Source organism: Sciurus carolinensis, unplaced genomic scaffold (genome assembly GCF_902686445.1).
Source record: "Sciurus carolinensis unplaced genomic scaffold, mSciCar1.2, whole genome shotgun sequence".
NCBI classification, from domain to species: domain Eukaryota; kingdom Metazoa; phylum Chordata; class Mammalia; order Rodentia; family Sciuridae; genus Sciurus; species Sciurus carolinensis.
Window position 1 is genome coordinate 1366982 of NW_025920137.1, and position 22967 is coordinate 1389948.

Genomic DNA, 22967 nt, shown 5'->3' on the forward strand with positions numbered 1-22967 from the left:
TAGCTTCTAATTATGTTTTGTATTTCACTCGTGTCTGTTGTGATGTTTCCTTGTTCATTCCGAATTTTAATAATTTGAATTTTCTCCCTCTTTCTCTTGTTAGTGTGGCTAAGGGTTTATCAATTTTGTTTATTTTTTCAAAGAACCAACTATTTATTTTGTTAATTTTTCCAATTGTTTTTTTGTTTCAATTTCATTGATTTTGGCTCTGATTTTACTATTTCCTGTCTTCTACTACTTTTGGTATTGGTCTGCTCTTCTTTTTCTAGGGCTTTGAGCTGTAGTGTTAAGTTGTTTATTTGTTGATTTCTACTTCTTTTTTGAATGCGCCCCATGAAATAAATCTTCCTCTAAGTACTGCTTTCATGGTGTCCCAGAGATTTTGATATGATGTGTCTTTGTTCTCGTTTACTTCTAAGAATTTTTTTATTTCCCTCCTGATGTCTTCTGTTATCCATTCATCATATAATAGTGTATTATTTAATCTCCAGGTATTGGACAAGTTTCTGTTTTTTATTCTGTCAATTATTTCTAATTTCAATCCATTATGATCTGATAGAGTACAAGGTAGTATCTCTATCTTCTTGTATTTGCTAACAGTAGCTTTGTGGCATAAAATATGGTCTATTTTAGAGAAGGATCCATGTGCTGCTGAGAAGAAGGTGTATTCATCCTATGTTGATGGTATATTCTATATATGTCGTTAAGTCTAAATTGTTGATTGTGTTATTGAGATCTATGGTTTCTTTTTCAATTTTTGTTTGGAAGATCTATCCAGTGGTGAGAGAGGTGGTTAAAATTGCCTAGGATTATTGTGTTGTGGTCTATTTGATTTCTGGAATTGAGAAGGATTTGTTTGATGTAGTGGATGAGCCAATGTTCGGGGCATAGATATTTATGATTGTTATGTCTTGCTGATTTATGCTTCCCTTAAGCAGCATGTAATGTCCTTCTTTATCCCTTCTGACTAGTTTTGGCTTGAAGTCCACATTATCTGAAATGAGGATGGATACTCCAGCTTTTTTGCTGTGTCCGTGTGCATGGTATGTTTTTCCCCATCCTTTCACCTTTAGTCTATGGGTATCTCTTTCTATGAGATGATCTCTTGCAGGCAGCATATTGTTGGATTTTTTTTTAATCCAATCTGCCAGTCTATGTCTTTTGATTGATGAGTTCAGGCCATTAACATTCAGGGTTATTATTGTGATATGATTTGTATTCCCAGTCATTTGACTCATATTTGTTTTTTTGACATGATTTGGTTTCTCCTTTATTTGGCTATTCCTTTAGGCTAGCGCCTCCTGTTGCTGATTTGCATCATTGTTTTTCATCTCTTCCTCATGGAATATTTTGCTGAGAATGTTCTGTAATGCTGGCTTTCTTTTTGTAAATTCCTTTAGCTTTTGTTTATCATGGAAGGATCTCATTTCATCGTCAAATTTGAAGGTAAGTTTTGCTGGGTATAAGATTCTTGGTTGGCATCCATTTTCTTTCAGGGCTTGGTAAATGTTGTTCCAGGCCCTTCTAGCTTTTAGGGTCTGGATTGAAAAATCTGCTGATATTCTTATTGGTTTCCCTCTGAATGTAATTTGATTCTTTTCTCTCGCGGCCTTTAAAATTCTGTTTTATTTTGTATGTTAGGTATTTTCATAATGTGCCTTGGTGTGGGTCTGTTGTAATTTTGTATGTTTGGAGTCCTATAAGCCTCTTGTACTTGGTTTTCCATTTCTTCTTCAGATTTGGGAAATTTTCTGATATTATTTCATTGAATAGATTGTTCATTCCTTTGGTTTGTTTCTCTAAGCCTTCCTCAATCCCAATAATTCTTAAATTTGGCCTTTTCATGATATCCCATAATTCTTGTAGATTCTGTTCATGATTTCTTACCATCTTCTCTGTTTGGCCAACTTTGTTTCAAGATTAAATATTTGTCTTCATGTCTGAGGTTCTGTCTTCCAGGTGTTCTATCCTATTGGTTATGCTTTCTATGGAGTTTTTAACTTGGTTTATAGTTTCCTTCATTTCAAGGATTTCAGTTTGTTTTTTTTTCAGTATCTCTAACTCTTTATTGAAATGATCTCTTGCTTCCCGTATTTGGTCTTTTAACTGTTGATTGGTGCGATCATTTAATGCCTTCATTTGCTCTTTCATCTCCTCCTTCAATGCCTGCATTTGCTCTTTCATCTCTCTTCTTCCCTGATTGTTTTAATTATGTACATTCTGAACTCCCTTTCTGACATTTCTCTGCTGTGCTGTCGTTGGGTTTTATTGATGTAGTATCTAGGTTTGTTTGGGACATTTTCTTCCCTTGTTTTCTCATATTTGGTCAGCTGTCAGATGATATTGCAGATTTTCTCTATTGGCTTAGAGTGTCCCTGTAGATTTCCAGTGTATCACCTCCCAGCCTTCAGTAGCCTGAAGTCTTGGAGGAACTTGATAATGCAGTGCTTCCAAGAAAGCTGCCCCTAGCTCCCTACTGGTTCCAGGGCTTGGAGCTGGCTCTGTGTGGAAAGGCTCTCACTGGGGGCCTGCACCATGCAGCTGGCCGTGTGGGGAACCCACCGCCGGAGTGTGGAAGTCTACCTGGGAAGACTCTAGCTGCCCTGCCCTGCTCTGATAAGCCACCCCTATCTGTACCTGCCGCCCAGGCCAAGTTTCACCCAGTGGAGACTCACCCGTGACTCTATTTTGTCCAAGTCTCTCAATGCCTCCCCTTCTTGAGTCCTGGGTTCTGGAGACTGGAGATGCAGTCACCCTCTAGGCCGCCATCTTGGATCGCCCCATAGAAAGAGCCTGCGGCCGGAGTGGGCAGAGCCGCCGGAGAAGTCTCTGTCTGCACTGCCCTGATCCCAGAGGCTGTTTGCGGATCGAAGCTCTCCGTTGGCTCGGGGACTTGTGACTGGCTCTATGTAGAAAGGCTCTCACTGGGCGGTCTGCTCCGAGAAGCTAGCCTTGAAAGGCACCTCCCACCGCAGGGCCGGGCTGCTTGGGGAAGTCTCTGGCTGCCCTGTCCTGGTCCCTGAAGCCGCTTGCGGGCCGGAGCACGCCACGCTGGCTCCGGGACTTGGAGCTTGTTCTAATCAGAAAGGCTCTCACTCTGATTCTTGATTTTACTTCTTTTGCTGTAGGGGTCTGGTTAAGGAAGTCAGGTCCTAGGCCAACATGGTGAAGATTTGGGCCTACTTTTTCTTCTATTAGGAGTAGGGTCTCTGGTCTCGTGCGTAAGTCTTTGATCCACAGTGATTTGAGTTTCATGCAGGGTAAGAAATAAGGGTTTGATTTCATTTTATTACATGTCATTTTCCATTTTTCCCAGCACCATTTGTTGAATAAGCTGTCTTTTCCCCATTGTATGTTTTTGGCACCTTTGTCTAGTATGAGATAACTGTATGTATGTGAGTTTGTCTCTGTGTCTTCTATTCTGTACCATTGGTCTACATGTCTGTTTTGGTGCCAATACCATGCTGTTTTTATTACTATAGCTTTGAAGTATAGTTTGAGTTCTGGTATTGTGATGCCTCCTGCTTCACTTTTCTTTCTAAGGATTACTTTGGCTATTCTGGATCTCTCATATTCCAAATGAATTTCATGATTGCTTTTACTAGTTCTATGAAGAACATCATTGAGATTTTAATAGGAATTGCATTAAATTTGTATAATGCTTTTGGTAGTATGACCATTTTGACAATATTAATTCTGCCTATCCAGGATCATGGAGGTCTTTCTATTTCCTAAGGTCTTCTTCAATAAAAATTAAATCTCCCTTAGTTATTTTATGAATTGATTTTTTTTGTATATTGGTTCAGTGGTAATATCCAAATAAATTCTACAATGTAGTTGTACTAAGTAATGGCATTTTATCATTTTTGCATCCATCAATATACAGTGGTTGACTTAATTGTAAATTTCTTTTTATCTGTTATCTTTGCCATACATTTTGATATTGATTACATTTTAAAGCATTTCATTCAGAAAATGGTTAGCCTAATGTGTCACTCTGCCTTTTATTTTCAAGAGACCTGTCATGCACAGATATTTTAAAATTTAGGATTTTGGGACATGCATCCTGACTTGAATCAAGCTCCTGAGATGAATAACCTCCTCAGGTCCCAGTGAGTGTATAGTCATATCTTTATGTTCATGGCAATCTAAGTGGATTCCTAGGATATAACAATCTTTTCTATTAGTGAGATTTAAAAGATGAATATCAGAGTTTGAGAAGGTGAGTCAGAGATAGGAAGATATGATGATTCAAGGGGCAAATATTCCTGAAGAGAAGTTGGGTTTGGATTAAAAGTTAGTGAAAAGCAAAATCACTGTATATTCAAAGATGAAGAGTATGTTTTTTGTGGTGCTGTGATTGAACACACATACCGTGCAAGCTCTCTACCACTGAGCCACAGCCCAAGTGAAGAGTTTTAATATAGCTAATTAGACTTAGCTAATTATACTTACTTTCAGTTTTTCTCCCATGTTTCCTGTTTGCCTTGTCAAGTTTACTGATTCCTGTTTAATCTATTAACCCGTATTCAGTTTTCTCTGTTAAAATTCCTCCTCTGATTTCTCTTTCCAGGAGTGAACCTTAACTGAAACAATAATAAGAGAAACAAACTATACCATTTCTTACATATCAGATTAAATATGTAGTATTATGTAGTACTTACTCTATTGGTGATGCTTTGGCGGACCAAAAAAACTCATGTGTTGAGTATGATATACAATATCCTACTGATAAGGGATATAGCAATATCTAATATTTATATGAGAGTTTACTCTTCGATGCAGAAATTATGCTTCTAGAAGTTGTTTATAAGACACAGTGCCAAAAATATAAAATAAGGTACATACATAACTGCACAGTTTTATAGAACCACTCATTTCTTACTATGAGACATCTGACTGTAATGTAAATATATTTGTTCTATGAAGGATTTATTTTTCATAGTGCCCTCAAGACTGCTTGTGCTATAGTTGCGCCACAATTCTCATTTTCAGGAATGAGCTTGCTTTATCTCATATAGGCCCAGAGATATGTTAGTAAGTGCTCTTGAGCAATTTGAGTGTCACTACTGATGCAAACCTGCAGATTAAATTCCCAAGCTCTCTTGGAAACACTTCCAACCTAATGAGGTCTCTGTATGGCACTTGTGCTTTCTATACTTTACCTCAAACTGTCCCTAGATGGCAGCAAAGGAGAGATCTTGGAAACCATCCTGCAGTTCCATCTCCATTCAACTTGTTTTTTCCTTTGAAATTCCCTTACTAAAAACATTGAAAACTTTGAGACCACTGTTCACAGTCGAGACTCAGGAGAATGTCTTTGAAGATACAGCTTAATTTAAAAAGTCAGTCAAAATTTGGATGGACTCAACTGGGTTTTCTGCCTCAATCTCTAGAGCCACTGGGATTACAGATGTGCACCACCACGCCAGACAAGTGTTTCTTTAAATATACACTTAAGGCCCTAAATTTTCCTCTATGAACTGTGGTTAAAGAATGCGCTTGGAATAATTTCAATCATTTTGTGTTGAGATTTGCTTTATGCCTAGAATAAAACCAGTTTGGCTTAATTTTTCTACGTACACTTGAAAGATTTTGTATTTTGTTATTGTTGTATGCAGGGTTCTATATACATCAACTGGATCATCCTTTTTAAAATTTTCAGAATTTTCATATCCTTACTATGTATCTTTTTTTAGATTACATAACTAGCTACTAATGGTGTATTGTAGTCTCCCACTTGAACTGTGAATTCATCTACTTCCACTTGGTCAATTTTAGTTTTATGTATTTAGAAGCTATTTTATTGATATATAGATTGGGGATTTCCATATCCTCCTGGTAAATGGATCACTTTATCATTATGAAATATCCTTTATTTTTCTTGAGTGGTTCTTTTTTATCTTTATAAGTCTACATTGATATGTTTGTATACCAGTTTTTTTCCCACTGTTTTCATACTATACCTTGCCCACTATTTTGTATTCAAACTTTATATCCTTAACAAGTGTTTACTTGTGAGAAACATACAGTCTGACTAGTTTTATACTTTTCTTATTCAGTTTGTCTTATTTTTTTAATTGGAGTAATTATTTTATTTATATTTAACATAGGTCTAGATATGTATTTCTATTTATGTTTACCATCTTATGGATTTTTCTATTTAATATGTTTCTTTTCCTGTATTAATTTTCTTCCCTTTTTTGAGGGGAAGGAGTTAATTTTCCATATATGTAAATATCTACTATATAATATTTAATTATATAAATGTCTAGTGTAGATATGTATGTAAATTCTTTCGTTAGCTATAAAATATTTTATCCTTTCAGTTGTTACTCTAATAATTCTAGTGTATAATCTTCAATTCTTACAATTCAATATAAATTGTTACTGTTATTATTTCCCTGAAAATACTGATGCCTTAGAACAATTTCATCTTTTGTCATCCTTATGCTTTTGCCTTGTGTTTGGTGTGCATCTTTATGTGTATTTTAAATGTGTGGAGGACTGCTGTCATTTTTGTATAGCCAATTTTTATTTATATTTACTCATAGATTCTTTAATTCCTTCCTGCATTTCTGCATTTCCATCTAGCATCTACCTAAAGAACTTCATCTAGTATTTCTTTGGGAATAGTTTCTTGGTATTGTTCATTTGAAAAATATATATTTATCTTCATTTTTGAAGGATATGTTTTTAGTATATAATTCTAAGTTGACAGTTATTTTTTTCCCAGCAGTTTAAAGGTATAATTTCAGCTGTCATTTACCTTCCAGTTTCTATGGAGAATTTAACTTCAGTTTTATTTTTGCTAACTTGAAGTTAATTTTCTCTTGCTATTCTTCAGATTTTGTTTTTTCTTTGATTTTCATAAATTTTAATGAGAATATATTTCAATATGATTTTATCTCTATTTAACCTGTCATTCAAAGAGTTTCTTGATAGATTTTTCTCAGTTTTGAGTAATTCTTGGCTATTTTTTGTGAAAGAAGTTCTGCCCCATTCTGCTTCCTTATATGTCTCTAGTTACATAAGTTAAATTTTTTTACTGTACACTTATTGTCTCTTATATGCTTTTCTGTTCTTACCATTTATTTTTCTTCAGTTTAAATATTTCCTATTTGTCTATTTTAATTTCTAAATTATTACTTCTGTTGTGTCTAACCTGCCTGTTAAATCCATTCCTTTCCATGATTAATTTTGAATATTTTATGGTTCAGATTAGATGTCCCCTAAAAGGTAATGAGTGAGACAATGTAAGGAAGTTTAGAGATGAAATGATTGGATTATGAGAACATTAACCTATCAGTACATTGATCCACTTATAAGGATTAACTGTAGGCAAGTAGGGTGTGGCTGGAGGAGGAAGGTCATTGGAACATGACTTTGCGTGTATATTTTGTCCATGGAGAGAGAACTCTGGAGTGATAGCAAACTGCCTGGGAACTCCTTCCTGGTGCTAGGTTCTCAGCTGCTTTTCTCTGCCAAACACTTCTGCCACGATGTTCTACCTCACGTCAGGTCCCAAGGAATGGAGTCAGCTGAGACCTCTGAAACCATGAGCACCCAGATAAACTTTTACTTCTAAAACTGTTCTTGTCAGGTCTTTTGGTCACAGCAGTGAAAGAACTGACTTAGGAGGAAGCATGGATTGTATAGAGGAAAAAGGGTGGGAGGGGGTGGGGAGAAGGGAAAATAGCAGAATGAGACGAACATCATTAGGCTATGTACATGTATGATTACACAAATGGTGCGACTCTACTTCATGTACAACCAGAGAAACAACAGTTGTACCCTATTTGTGTACAATGAATTAAAATAAATAAAAAAGGGGAAAAGTCAACATAATAAACAAATAGAAGTTAAAAAAAGGAGCTGACTTAATGAAATATCATATTTTTCTATTGTAGGACTTCATCTGTTTATTAAATTCAAATTCTCTGAGGAAATTCTGCTTTGTCATTTTCTCTATCTTCTTTATATCTAGAACATGTTAATTATTTTAATTGGCCTACTTTAAAGTCCTTGTCTGCTAACTCCAATATGTAGAGCACCTGTGGATTTTTTCTCTAGGTTTTTGGACGTTTGGTCCTAGAGAGTCTTGAATTTTGGACATTATGTATAAAATAATTTGAGAGTTTCCGATTAAACTGTTCTTTTTTTTTTAAACTAGATTGATGGATTTTGACTATTCACTTTATTCTGATCAGGAACTGTGTTGACTGAAATGTGGTTGCAGTTTTAGGAATGATTCATTTACCTCTGGTTAATTCATGTACTTAGGGCACAGTTCTTCCAGTGATTCCAGTTATGAGCCTAATATCACCCTTCCCTTGTTGGTCCTTGAACTGCCTTATCTTCTAATTATACTTGATGGATGTGTTTCTCCATTTTCAGATTTTTAAAAAATTCTTTCCTGTGAAGCTTCAGAATTTAGCAGATGTCTTAAAAGGAAAATTGTTCATGTGTCTGACTTAATTCTTTTTATTTTTATTTTTATTTTTTTACTTAATTCTTTATTTACTCTTTCCTTCTCATTAAAGACTTGGTTCAAGACTAATTGTTATTCCTCCATTCCATAAAATTTCTATTATTTCTGCTGATTTCTCTGATCCTTAATAATGACTCTGTGTCTAAGCAATGCCCAGATTATTGTTTTAAAATAATTTTTTCATTTTGTTTGTTCTAATTAGTTGTATATGGCAGTAGAATTCAATTATATATTTTGATAGATTATACATAAATTGAGTATAATCTGACATTTTTCTGATTATATATATTGCAGGATCACATTGGTTATGTAATCATACACATACATGAAATAATAATGTCTATTTCACTCTACTGTTGTTCCTTCCCCTTGCCCCTCCCCTCCTTTCACTCCCCTCTATCTAATATAAAGTAACTCTATTCTTCTCTACCCCCCATTGTTAATTAGCTTTGGCATATCAGAGAAAACATTTGACCTTTGGCTCATTCACTTAGCATGATATTATCTTAACTCCATTTATTAGCAAATGCCAGTTTTTCATTCTTCTTTAAAGCTGAGTAATATTCCATCATATGTATAAACCACATTTTCTTTGTCCATTCATCTGTTGAAGATATGTAGGTTGGTTCCACAGTTTAGCTATTGTGAATTGAGCTGCTGTAAACATTGATGTGGCCTGTGTTACTGCAGTATGTTGATTTTAAGTCCTTTGGGTATAAACCAAGTAGTGGAATAACTGGGTCAAATGGTGGTTCCATTCCAAGTTTTCTGAGGAATCTCCATACTGCTTTCCATAATGGTTGCACCAATTTGCATTCCCACCAGCAGTGTATAAGTTTGCCTTTTTCCCCACCCTTGCCAACATTTATTTTGGCTTGTATTCTTGATAATTGCCATTCTGATTGGAGTGAGATGAAATCTTAGAGTAGTTTTGATTTGCATTTCTCTAATTGCTAGAGATGTTCAACATTTTTATACATTTATTGATTGATTGTATACCTTCTGTGAAGTGTCTGTTCAGTTCCTTTGTCCATTTATTGATTGGGTTTCTTTTTTTTTTTTTTTTGGTGTTAACTTTTTTGGGTTCCTTATCTATCCTAGAGATTAATGCTTTATCTGAGGTGCATGTGGTAAAGATTTTCTCCCAATCTGTAGGCTCTCTCTTTACATTATTGATTGCTTCTTTTGCTTAAAAGAAGCTTTTCAGTCCAGCCCATTTACTGATTCTTGATTTTACCTCTTTTGCTGTAGGGGTCTGGTTAAGGAAGTCAGGTCCTAGGCCAACATGGTGAAGATTTGGGCCTACATTTTCTTTTAGTAGTCACAGGATCTCTGTTCTAGTGCCTAAGTCTTTAATAACAGTGAGTTGAGTTTTGTGCAGGGTGAGAAATAAGGATTTAATTTCATTTTATTAATGTAGCTCTCCATTTTTCCTAGCACCATTTGTTGAATAAGTTGTCTTTTCTCCAGTGAATGTTTTTGGCACCTTTGTCTAGTATGAGATAAATGTATGTTTGTGAGTTTGTCTCTGTGTCTTCTATTCTGTACCATTGGTCTGCATGTCTGTTTTGGTACCAATACCATGCTGTTTTTATTACTATAGCTTTGAAGCATAGTTGAGTTCTGGTATTGTGATGCCTTCTGCTTCACTTTTCTTTTAAGGATTGCTTTGATTATTCTGGGTCTCTTATTTTTCCAAGTGAATGCTTTTTCTAGTTCTATGAAGAACATCATTGGGATTTTAATAGGAATTGCATTAAACTCATATGCTTTTGGTAGTATGGTCATTTTGACAATATTAATTCTTCTTATTCAGGAGCATGGGCAGTCTTTCCATCTTCTAAGGTCTTCTTAAATTTCTTTTTTTAGTGTTCTGTAGTTTTCATTTTAGAGTTTTTTCACCTCTTTTGTTAGATTGATTTCCAAGTATTTTTTCTTTGAGGAGATTGTAAATGGGGTAGTGTTCTTTATTTCTGGTTCAGTGGATTCATTACTGATGTAGAGGAATGTGTTTGATTTATGGGTATTGATTTTTATCCTGCTACTTTGCTGAATACATTTATAAGTTCTAGAAGATTTTTGGTAGAATTTTTTTGATCTTCCAAATATAGAATCACATCACGAATGTCCAGATTCTTAACCTCTTTACTCTATGCTAAAAATTAACAAATGCTTTCAGGGAAAAAATGACTGTAGGGCCTCATCTAATCAATCCATTACACCCTGCTCTGTGAAATATTAGTGCTTCTAATCCTGTTTGACTTAACAGATCCCAAGTGCTTCAGATATATATGATCTGGTTTTCAAGTTGATCTCATCAAGATCTTTTTTTTCTCTCTCCTGCATTACTCCATTACTCATGGACATGAAAGTCCCTCATATAATATTTTTAACATTGAGTTGAAAATGGGTCCATATCATCGCAGTTACAGGTATTATAATTTGTAAAACTCAAGTGCTATCAGTAGCCATGTTTCACTGCTCAAAATAGTTTACCACAGTAAGTGACAATGAAGCTAACAGAAAGAGATGCATTTACCAGAGGTGGAAAAAATGTCCTGGTAGTATTTGATGTCCTAGTTTTAGATTTTTCTTGAGACCCTTCTTATAGTGGGACATTATTTTATCTCTTGTGTTTGTGAGTTAATACATTTATCCTCATAAGCTAGTTTTGGTTTGAATATATATCATTTTATAACTAGTAATCTTGATTAATGGAGAAATATGATACTTGGAATTTGAGTGTTGTAAATTACAGATTATAAAATATGATGGGTTAAGAAGAGTGAAGAAAGGTGATCATCCCTTTATCTGGGGTAAATGTGGTCCCTCTTATGTAGTAGTGTGCTGGACAGAGTCTCAGAGGGTCCCCATGTTCTTCACTTCCTCATGTTCAGAACTGTGTGATCTAGCCTTGAGTAGGTAAGAACTTTAACTTACTTCCAACCAATACAATATGGCAAAGATGATAGGACATTGCTTCCATGATTACATTATGTTATATGAAGCTCTATTTGCCAATATTTCTTTCTCTTTATCTCATGCTAGCTGTGGTGAGAGGGCCAATGAAGAAGGTCAAGTGTCAAGAGACTGCAGGCAGCCTCTAAGAGCTTAGGGTGGCTTCCACCAATAACCACTAAGAGGCTGGTTGGAACTCTCTGTATTGAATTATACCAATAATTAGAGTGAACTTGAAAGAGGATCTATCACCATTTGAACCTCCAGATGAGAACCAAGCCTTGACAGACACCATGACTGCAGTCTTGCTGAAGACCCAGTTGAAACATGCCCAGATTCTTGACGAGCAGAAGTTGTGAGATAATAATTGGGTGCTGTTTTAATCTGGTAAATTTTGTTACTGCTGTTTGATCTGGTAAACTTATTACTCAGCAATAGAAAAATAATATTAGTGAATAGTTGGGGGTGGGACGAGACAATGGACTGTTTATCATTGGAGTGGAGGACTTTTCCCCAATTCCTGATGCTCTTTCCATGCAGAGGCAGCACTTCCAAGTGTAGCACCTTAGCCTTCTTCTAGTTCATTCACTCTGAGGCTAGGATGGCCTATGTTATTGGTTAATTTTGAGAGTAAAACTGAGCAAATATATCCCAAGTTCATCTTTTCCCATCCTCTTAGAAGCAAGTTGTCCTGCAGTTAGCATATGTTCTCTGTTTCCCTAGGGACAGGGGAAACATTGAGGTCATTTCTGCTCTATTTCCTAGTAGTTCATTATAAGGGTTATTGTCTGCACTCTCACAAACACTGAATATTAATGTACATCTTGGTTTTTGACATTTTGTAGGCAGCATCTAGATCATGCTCTTCTAAGTAATCAGTAGTGAATTTGCTTTTCATACATTTACAAGCATTAGAAATTCTTCTTTTGTTATTTTCTATTTTTGTACTTTATAATTCTATTAGATTGCTTATAGTTTACATATTGATTAAATAAGTGTTTTACATATTAAGAAATTAATTCTTTCTCCCATGTATTCCAGAATTTTTCAACATACAGAAGCTTAAAATGTTCTATAATTATTAAATATGATATCACATTTATATCTCCTTCTCTTCTTTTTTGTCCTCCTCCTCCTCTCTCTCCTCTTATTTTTACTTTTGAGTTAGGTTTTGCTACTAAGATATGTTAAATATTCTCTATTTTTTCTTTAGTTTCATTGGTTCATATTTAATTCTTTAATTCAACTAGAATTTATTTTTTGATATATTACAAAGTAACTATTTTTGAAAATAATTAATTGTTCAAACACCAAAACTTATTTGTGAAGTTATATTTACTGTATGTTAATTTTTTAGTATTTTAGAGTTTCTTTGATGCCTACTTTGCTTTGTTTTATTAAGTTATGATGACTTTATTTAGCCAGATGACAAAGACATACCACAAACTCTCAATAGCACAATTTTTATTCCAAAGGTACTGAGATCTTCTGTGGTTTTAGGTCATTTTACTCAAGAGAATATTTGGAGGTGAACCACTTGTGACAAGTACATGACAGGCAAGTTATGGAATGGTGTCCTTATGTTGTCTGACTGCACATTACTTATGTCTTCCTACTTTTCTGGATAGACACGGTTCTGATAGAATTAACTCTAGCTAAGTTCTATCTAACTCACTCATTATATTAAGCACTTACTTTACACCTTATTTTTTAAAAAGAGCTTGACATCCTAGTTATTGGTAATGAACTTCCAAATTCATTTTTTATATATTAGTAAGGTAATGGTGAAGTCTGTGGGAGATGGGGTAAGGAATACATGTTAGGTTAGGGTGACAGAGAGGAAGTCCTATGAACATTATATATCTTCCCCATTAATCAAGGTAATAATACTGACCTTGAAGGATTTTATAAAAGCCTGCTCACTAACTTGGGACATCATTAGCATAAAGGTATAAGAGTATCCAAGGAAAGCGTCCTCTACAACGCTTTTTCTCTTGACACATGATTACTCTAGCTTGTAAATTTTTCTCTTAGTTATCTTAATTCCACAAACCCTCCATTCCTTATCTACTGTAAGAGATTTAACAGAGGCTCCCATGGTCCTCTGTGGCTACAAGAAGTTCCTGAAGCACCCCAAAGGCTCTAAACTCCCCCAAGCACCCACTAGCAGACAAGCCTCCTTGAGATGTTATAAAGCCAGCAGAGATAGGCATCTAATGACCAGCTCTGGGACTCCTGCAAATGCAGTCAGGGCTGTCTCTGCCTCCAGGACATAGACTTTTCTTGTCCCCTTTCCATGCTTTCTGAGAGTAATTAGTACTCAAGAGAAATAGCAACAAGTCTGGTAGTCAGAGTTCTAGGAAGCTGCCTTCCCAGTGGCTATTCTGGGCTGAGGAAGCAGAACTTCTCTTTTATGTAGTTGTTCTTTCATTAATTCCTTGGAGTGCTGTCCTATAAGGACACAGATTCAGAGGACAGTGAATGAGGAGTCAGGGTAGGAAAGCTGGGATCCTCTTTTGGAAATCCCACAGCGTTTCCATATTGCCATATGTTTTAACGTTGATAACTAATTTGCAAATGCATTTTGTATATATTAGCTTAAATCCCTACAATGGTTTTAAGGAACGCACTCCAAAGTCAAATATTTACTAGTTTAAGTCTGGATAAAAATCATAGCACATGGATCCTTATATACTGGAACTTTTTCTCTACAGATCAAAGAGTATGTTTTGTATCCCTCGGTGCTGTAGATTCTGTGCTACAAAGATTATAGCAATTCACACACAGCAGAGGAATAGGGTCTTTTCTCCTGTATTCTCTGCTTGCACCGAGTACTATACATCTATGATAAAATTATTTCACTATTATTTATTGTTTTACTTTGCATTTTCTTGATTACCAACATGATTGACATGCACATTTCCTCATCTGAGAATTGTCTCTTTTTGTTTTTTAAATTTTCCTATTGAACTATCTTTCTCTTAGAGAGATCTGGATATTAAGAAACCTAGCCAGGCACTTGCCTGTAAATTCCAGATACTCAGCAGGCTAAGGCAGAAGGTTGGCAAGCTTGAGACCAGCCTCATTAATTTAGAGAGACTCTGGGGAGTAAAAAGAAAAGCACTGGGAACTACACTGGGGATGTAGCTGAGTGGTAAAGGAAAACTAACCTTTGTCTGTCAGGTCCAATATGGATATTTGGGACTCTAAATCATGCTTAGAGGAATTGTGCTATTTTAAAATACAAGCAAAAGGATTATAGGTATAGGAGACTAAATAAGATTCTGCCTGGAGGTTTGGTGTGGGCACATAGAAACTCATTTTGATACAAGAGGAAGTCGTGTGTTAGCATCTAGTGGTGCTTGTGAAATGTTTTAGGCTTTTGACTATAAGACTGCAATATGAATAGCCTGGAAATTAGTTCTGAAGCAGGAAGATTAAGAAAGAAGACCTCCTCTAGTAAACAAAGAGATTTTTCTTTTAAACAGACAAGAGAGACTCTTCCCAAGGAGTGTTTCCTAGAGGAAGGCTTTATAGTTACAGTAAGCAAAAAGTGCCCTGACAGTATCTTCATAACTACTGGTCCCCAAAGACACTGGGGCAGTGAGTTCAAAAGTTCTTTTTACTTCCCAGACTTTAAGAAGTTTCCCTTTTAACATTCACCTAGGGTCGTAGAAAGCAGAACAAAATAAAGAACAGATAACTTCAAAATTTGGCAAATAAAAGTGAAAGAAAATGAGAAAATGACTATACTACATTTTTACAGAGGTAGTATTTTTCCAAGGAAAATAAGTTTCTATAATAAAATTATTGCTAATTTATAAATTTAAAAACAAAATGCAAAACATAAATACTAAAAACAATACTATGTAATACTAAATACAGTACAATACTGAAGACAAAGCATGTGAGGGTTCACAGGGGTTTAGCATCCCAGGAACCAAAATCAGTCCAGCTAGATTCAGTGGTAGGAAGAACTATAAAAAAAAAATTCAGAGCTTTGAATTACCAAAAAGGATGCTCATTCTACCATGATCAGAAAAATAAGGATGAAGTTCACCCAATAAAAAGAACCAGCAAGTTTTAGGAAAGTGTTTGATTAAAATGTTGGACAAGAAAGTGTAAGATCAATATCTTGTGATGCCAGAGAGTAAGGAAGTGCTTAAAAATAATGGAGAGATGTAAAAAAGACAAAGAACTAACTTGAAGGAGCTCTTAATGGAACAATCTAAGGAATACAATAAATTGTAGTAGTAATAGGTTTTAAGACATTATTTAAAATAAATATCTGTGATCTATAATGATATGAATAAGAATAGAATAAATGAAGTAGGGAAAACACTTTTTTAATACAATTTTCATTGAAGTGCACAAATAATAAAGTGAATATATGTAACCACCAAATATTACCAAGAAATACATTGCCAGAATCTCAGAACTCTTTATTCCCCTTCCAAACTCTATCCATTATCTACCCCAAAGGCTGCTACTACCTGTATTATCATTACCACAGACTACTTTTTGTGTATTTTGAACTTTATTTTAATAGAAATGTAGAAGATGTACTATTTAGTCTCTGGGTTCTTTTTTTATATAATGAGATTCATTTATGTATTTTTATATAACAGTGGTTTATGAATTATCATTACTTTATAGTATTAATTGTATAACTATATACATTTATCAATTTTATTATTGATGGGCATTCAGTTGCTTCTGGTGGTTAACAATTATGAATAATGCTTTCATGAAAATTTTTGCACATGTCTTTTGATATATTTATGTATGACTTACAATGGGTATAACCTAGAAGTGAAATATTTGGGTAGTACATTATTTCTAAATGCAAACAACATAAATTGCCAAATATTTGAACAAATGTATATTCCCACCACCAACAGCATTTGGCATCATCAGTCTTCCCCATTCTAGTGAGTATGTTATGTGGTACCTCATTGTGACTGTAGTTTACATTTCTTTACTAGTTGACAATGGTATTTTGTAGTGTATCTTCAATTGAAGGTTGTTTTATTTATTTCCTCATATCTCTGAAGTAAAACTGTTGTCATATCAGGTATCTGTCTATATAGACCTATATATTCTAGACTTTGAATTCTGTACCAAAGTTATTTTTCTTTATTCTTATGCCAATAATATGATCTCTTAATTATTTGAGTCATAAAAATTATCGATATTCATTGCTTTAACTGTCCCAATTGTGTTACTGTTCTTTAATTTTGTGAGACTGTTTTTCCCCCAGATTTTTTATTGGTGCATAGTTATACATAACGATGGGATTTGTTGTTGCATATTTGTACATGCACATAATATAATTTGACCAGTATCACTCCCCAGCACTTCCCCTTGCTCTCCCCCTTCTGCCCCACCTTGGTCCCTTTCCTCTAAAGATCTCCCTTTGATTTTTATGAGCTCTGCCCTCATCTTCATTTTCCTTTTTCTTTTCTATCTTCCAAATATGAGAGAAAACATACAATCTTTAACCTTATGAGTTTGACTTATTTCACTTAACATGATAACCTCTAGTTCCATCCATCTTACTGCAAATGTCATAATTTCATTATTCTTTATAGCTGAATAAAGCTCCATTGTATATGTATACCACATTTTCTTAATCCATTCTTCCACTGATGGACACCTAGGCTGGTTCCATAGTTTGGCTATGGTGAATTGTGCTGCTATAAACATGGGTAAGCATGTATCACTGTAGTATGATGACTTTAATTCTTCAGGATAAATACCAAGGAGTGGTATAGCTGGGTCATATGATGTTTCCATGCTTAGTCTTTTTTTTAATACCTAGACTTGACGAGCCTTACTGATTTCCATAGTGGTTATACTAATTTATAGTCCCACCAACTGTGTGAAAGTATCCTTTCTTCCCACATCCTCTCCAGCATTTATTAGTATTTGTATTCTCAATGACTGCCATTCTGACTGGTGTGAGATGAAATCTCAGTGTAGTTTTGATTTGCATTTCCCTAAATAGTAATGATGTTGAGCATTTTTTGTATTTGTTGGCCATTTGTATTTCTTTTGAAAAGTGTGTAATTCATTTGCCCATTTATGAATTGGGTTATTTGAATTTTTGGTGTAAACTTTTTGGGCTCTTATATATTCTAGATATTTAATCCTTTGTGAGAAGAGTAGCTAGCAAAGACTTTTTCCCATTCTGTGGGTTCTCTTCAATTTCTAATTGTTTCCTCTGCTCTGCAAAAGCTTTTTAATTTGATACTTTCCTTTTTATTAACTCTAAGAATTATTTTCTGAGTTTTAGAGTTCCAACTGAGAAATTTGTTGCCTGTGGTTAAAAGCAGGAGTGTTGACCCTGTGTTTTCTTCTAGGAGTTGCAGAGTATCTGATCTACTTCCAAGGTTTTGGATCAGATTTAGGTAAGTTGTATGTCTCTGCAAATTCGTCAATGTCTTCAAGATTTTCTAGCTTATTGCAGTATAAATTTTCAAAATAGTTTCTGATAGTTCTCTGAATTTCAATAGTGTCTGTGATGATATTTCCTTTTTATCTAGGATTTTAGTAATATGAGTTTTTTCCTCTTTTTGTTAGTTTGCCTAAGGGTTTATCAATTTTGTATCTTCTTTCAAAAAACCAACTTTTTGTTTTGTTGATCTTTTGTATTGTTTTTGAAATCTCAATTTCTTGATTTTGGCTCTGATTTTAATTATTTCCTCTCTTCTACTTATTTTGTTGTTGGTTTTTTTCTTTTACTAGGCTTTTAGAGGTAATGTTAGATTATTTCTTTCTTTGTGTGTGTGTGTGTGTGTGTGTGTGTGTGTGTGTGTGTAGGGGGGAGGGTGCTGGGGATTGAACCCAGGGCCTTGTGCCTGCAAGACAAGCACTCTACAAACTGAGCTATATCCCCAGCCCCCTAGATTATTTCTATGATATCTTTCTATTCTTTTTCTATGAGCTAAATCCTAGACCTTTCTCTTAGACCTGTCTTCATACTGTCCCAGAGATTTTGATTTGTTGTATCACTATGCTCATTTACCTGTATTTTTTATTTCTCCCTCAATTTCTCTTGCTATCAAGTAATCATTCAAAAGTATATTATTTAGTCCCCTTTCAGTGTTTTCTATTTTTCGTCTGATCATTGATTTTTAATTTTATTCCACTATGATCTGATAGAATGCAAGGTATTATCTCTAATTGTTTTTTGTATTTGTTACAGTTTTCTTTGTGGCCTAAAATATGGTCTGTTTAAGAAAATGTTCTATGTGTTTTTGAGAAGAAAGTGTATCAGTTATTGCTGAATGAAATTTCTATATCTCTGTTAAGTCCAAATTATTGATTTTATTTTTTAGTTCTATAAGATCTTGATTCAGTTTTTATTTTTATTTTTATTTTTTGAGATTTCTCTAGTGACAAGAGAGGTGTATTAAAGTCACCCAGTATTTTGTATTTTGGTCTATTTGATTCTTGACATTGAGAAGATTTTGTCTGAAGTACATAGATACTCCATCATTTAGGGCTAAATATTTACAAGTATTATTTCTGACTGTTGCATAATTCCCTTAAGCAGTAGGAAATGACCTTCTTTGCCTCTGATTAATTTTAGCTTATAGTCTACTTTATCTGATACAAGAATAGTAATCCCATCTTGTTTACATGATCAATGTGAATGGTATGTTTTCTCCCATCCTTTCACCTTCGGTCTGTGAATATCTTTGCCTATGAGGTGAGTCTCCTGAAAACAGCATTTTGTTGAGTCTTGTTTTTTAACCCAATCTGCTGGTCTATGTCTTTGTAAATGGTCTACCATTTATATTCAATGTCACTATTATGAGATGATTTTTTTCCTGTCATTTTGATTTAGTTCTAGTGTTTAAATTGAATTCAATTCTCCTTTGGTTGACTATTTGTCTAGTGTAGGTCCTCCTCTGCTGGTTTTATTTTTATTTTTTATTTCTTCTTCATAAAATATTTTTGAGTATGTTTTGTAGTTCATGTTTCCAGTTATGAATTCTTTTAACTTTTGTTTATGGAAGATTTGCATTTCATCCTCAATTCTGAAGCTTAATTTTATGGGTATAGTATTCTTGGCATGTGCGAGGCACTGGGCTTGATGTTCAGTACTGCATAAAAATAAATAAATAAAATAAAGGTATGTATCTATAACTAAAAAAAATTTAAAATAAAATCAACCGGTCCAATCCTCTATTTTAAAAAAATAATTATGTACTTTGTCTTTGAGATCTGAAAATCTGTCTTAAAGTGTTCTAGTCTATAAGTGATGCTTTCCATTGAATTTTTAATTTGGTTTACTGATTCATTCATTTCTAGAATTTCTGCTTTTTTTTTTTCAGAATCTCAATCTCCTTATTGAAGTTATCCTTCACTTCCTGCTTTTTCTCTCTAATTTCACTTTTACATCATCTTTTAGCTCATAGTACAGTTTAACTATGAACTTTTAAAATTTCTTCTCTGACATTTCCTTCACTGTGGTGTCAATGAAATCTTTTGTTGTGGCATTTTAGGTTCTTTGGTATGGTTTATTCTGTTGCTTTTTTATTTTCTATATGTCTACCCATCTATGAGTGTGGTTCTGACTTCTTATTTTAAATGAAGAACTATTTTGTGGGCTTCTTTTTCTTAAGAGCCCTGTGTTGAGTAAATATCCAGATAATGATATTTTAATTCACTGTGTGATGTATGCTGGTCCCAATATCAGTCCCACTTTATCTGATGCCTCTGAGCCCTATTTACTATAGACACTTCTGGGCCAGGCCTTGTTCTGTTCAATCTTAATAAAACAAAACCTTGTTGCAGTTGATCTTTGATGTTCCTCAAATTCAGGTATATGCTTATAATAAAGTTCTGGGACAGGTAAAAAATTAGTTGTAGTTGTTAAATTTAGTAAGCTTATTTAGGAGCTAAAGGAGGGAAGAATAAGATTGGGAAATAGAAGAAAAAAGAGTGAGAGAAAGAGAAAAAGAGGGAGGGAGGGAGGAAGGGAAGAGAGAGAGAGAGAGAGAGAGAGAGAGAGAGAGAGAGAGAGAGAACTGTAAAAGGATAATTTATACTAAGGTAGAAAGGAGAGAGAGATAGATGGGGTATTATTTGAGGTTGTAGCAGATAGTGCCACAGGGTGAGTAGGGGTTAAGAGAAGCAGGTATAAATTGGATCTAGGAAAACAACATAGGAAGATAGATTCTAATTAATGCTTTAAACTATTAGATGAAATATATTTAAATGGGTTGAATGTACAAAGTTGGCTATTGGGTTAACAATTACCATTCAAATTAATAAGATTTTTATGTGATCAAAGTTGATGTTAGAATTATTCATAGTATACCGTGTCCAGGTGAATAAAATTCTTGTTGAATCTTGGTTTGGATTTCATTGGGGTTTGGACATTTAGCAGTTGTCCATTAATCATAGGCCGTGGATCTCTCCTGAGTTGCTAGGGAACAGAAGCCAATTTCCTAGTTGCTCTGATCATCCTACTAGTGGCTTCTATTTGGTCAGCTCAAGGGCCTGCACCTGACTGCTCAGTTGGCGCAATGTTTCTATTGTGTGTAGTTGTTCAGGAGGTAGGCTCTGGAGTGTCCCTGTGATTGTTGTGTGACACTGTGTACCTATTTCCCTCTACTGGTTCCTTTTCACAGTGGTGGAGGTTATGGTGACTGTGGGTGCAAGAACTCTGTGGATTATCCACAGGTGACCTGTGGTCTAGAAATGTTTCCCCAGGCTGTAACACAGCTCTCTGAGGTACACGAATAAAGGGTCTCTAGTGGTTCACTTGGATTCTAGTTTCTTCTGCCCCAGGTTGTGAATGGTGTGCATTGATTCCCAATGCAAGACCTGTAAGTATCTCGAACAATGCCCTGTTACTTGCCAGTTATGATTGCGCTGGCATTAGCCTCTATCTGCTGCATAGCCTCAGGCAATTTCCTCCACTGGGTTTCTCTGATACTGGATATTCAGGCAGCTTCTCTCTGGTAGATCCTGCAATCCCAGCCTTGTAATCTGGATCTTAGGCCTGTCCCTAGTCTTCCTACAGTGCATTCCCCAGAGTGAATAGTTGGGGACCTGCTGAATTTACCTTCCTTTATTCAGAGCCAAAGCTGCTGCTTTGTTACCTCTGTGTCCAGTGGATGCTGCTCTGAGCTTTTGCATTGCCCAGGTAACAGGCTGAACTTGGAGTGCTATATTTCCCAGGGGAAGGTCCCCTCCAGCACACTCCTTTCCCCTTGTTCACAGGACAGGGGAGAGGAGGGCAGTTTTCATGACTTAGGCCTAGTAGTGGTCCTTCTAGAAGTTCTTTAGATTTTTAAAAGGCCCACTGTAGGAGACTTCCCTCTGGTTTAATTTGCAGCTGATTAGGCATGAGAAGGTGCTATGCTGATTTAAGATGATTGGTTGGTTAATGGCTCCACAAGATGGCGCTGATCCTGTGGTCAGCTTTCTTTTCCCAATTTAGTTTTAAGCTGTTTGTGCACTATGACTATTGTGCTTTATCTTGTCTGTCTTTTCTTTTCTTTTTTTATTATTATTGTATACAAATGGGATACATGTTGTTTCTCTATTTGTACATGGAGTCAAGGCATACCATTTGTGTAATCATATGTTTACATAGGGCAATGATGTTTGATTCATTATTTTTTTCCTTCCCCCCACCCCTCCCACCCCTCTTTTCCCTCTATACAGTCCTTCTTTCCTTCATTCTTACGACACTCCTTATCCCTAACCCTAAACCTAACCCTAACCCTAATGCTAACCCCTCCCACCCCCCATTATATGACCTCATCCGCTTATCAGCGAGATCATTCATCCTTTAGTTTTTTGAGATTGACTTATCTCACTTAGCATGATATTCTCCAATTTCATCCATTTGCCTGCAAATGCCATAATTTTATCATTCTTCATTGCGGAATAATATTCCATTGTATATATGCCACAGTTTCTTTATCCATTCATCATCCTTAGCATGATATCTCCAATTTCATCCATTTGCCTGCACTGCCATAATTTTATCATTCTTCATTGCGGAATAATATTCCATTGTATATATATGCCACAGTTTCTTTATCCATTCATCAATTGAAGGGCATCTAGGTTGGTTCCACAATCTGGCTATGGTGAATTGAGCAGCAATGAACATTGATGTGACTGTATCTCTGTAGTATGCTGATTTTAAGTCCTTTGGGTATAGACCAAGGAGTGGGATAGCTGGGTCAAATGGTGTTTCCATTCCAAGCTTTCTGAGTAATCTCCATACTGCTTTCCAGAGTGGCTAACTAATTTGCAACCCCACCAGCATGTATGAGTGTTCCTTTTTCACCACATCCTCCGCGAAACCTATTGTTGCTTGTGTTCTTGATAATCGCCATTCTAATTGGGGCGAGATGAATCTTAGGGTAGTTTTGATTTGCATTTCCCTTCTTACTAGAGATGTTGAACATTTTTCCATATGTTTGTTGATTGCTGTAGATCTTCTTCTGTGAAGTGTCTGTTCATTTCCTTAGCCCATTTGTCGATT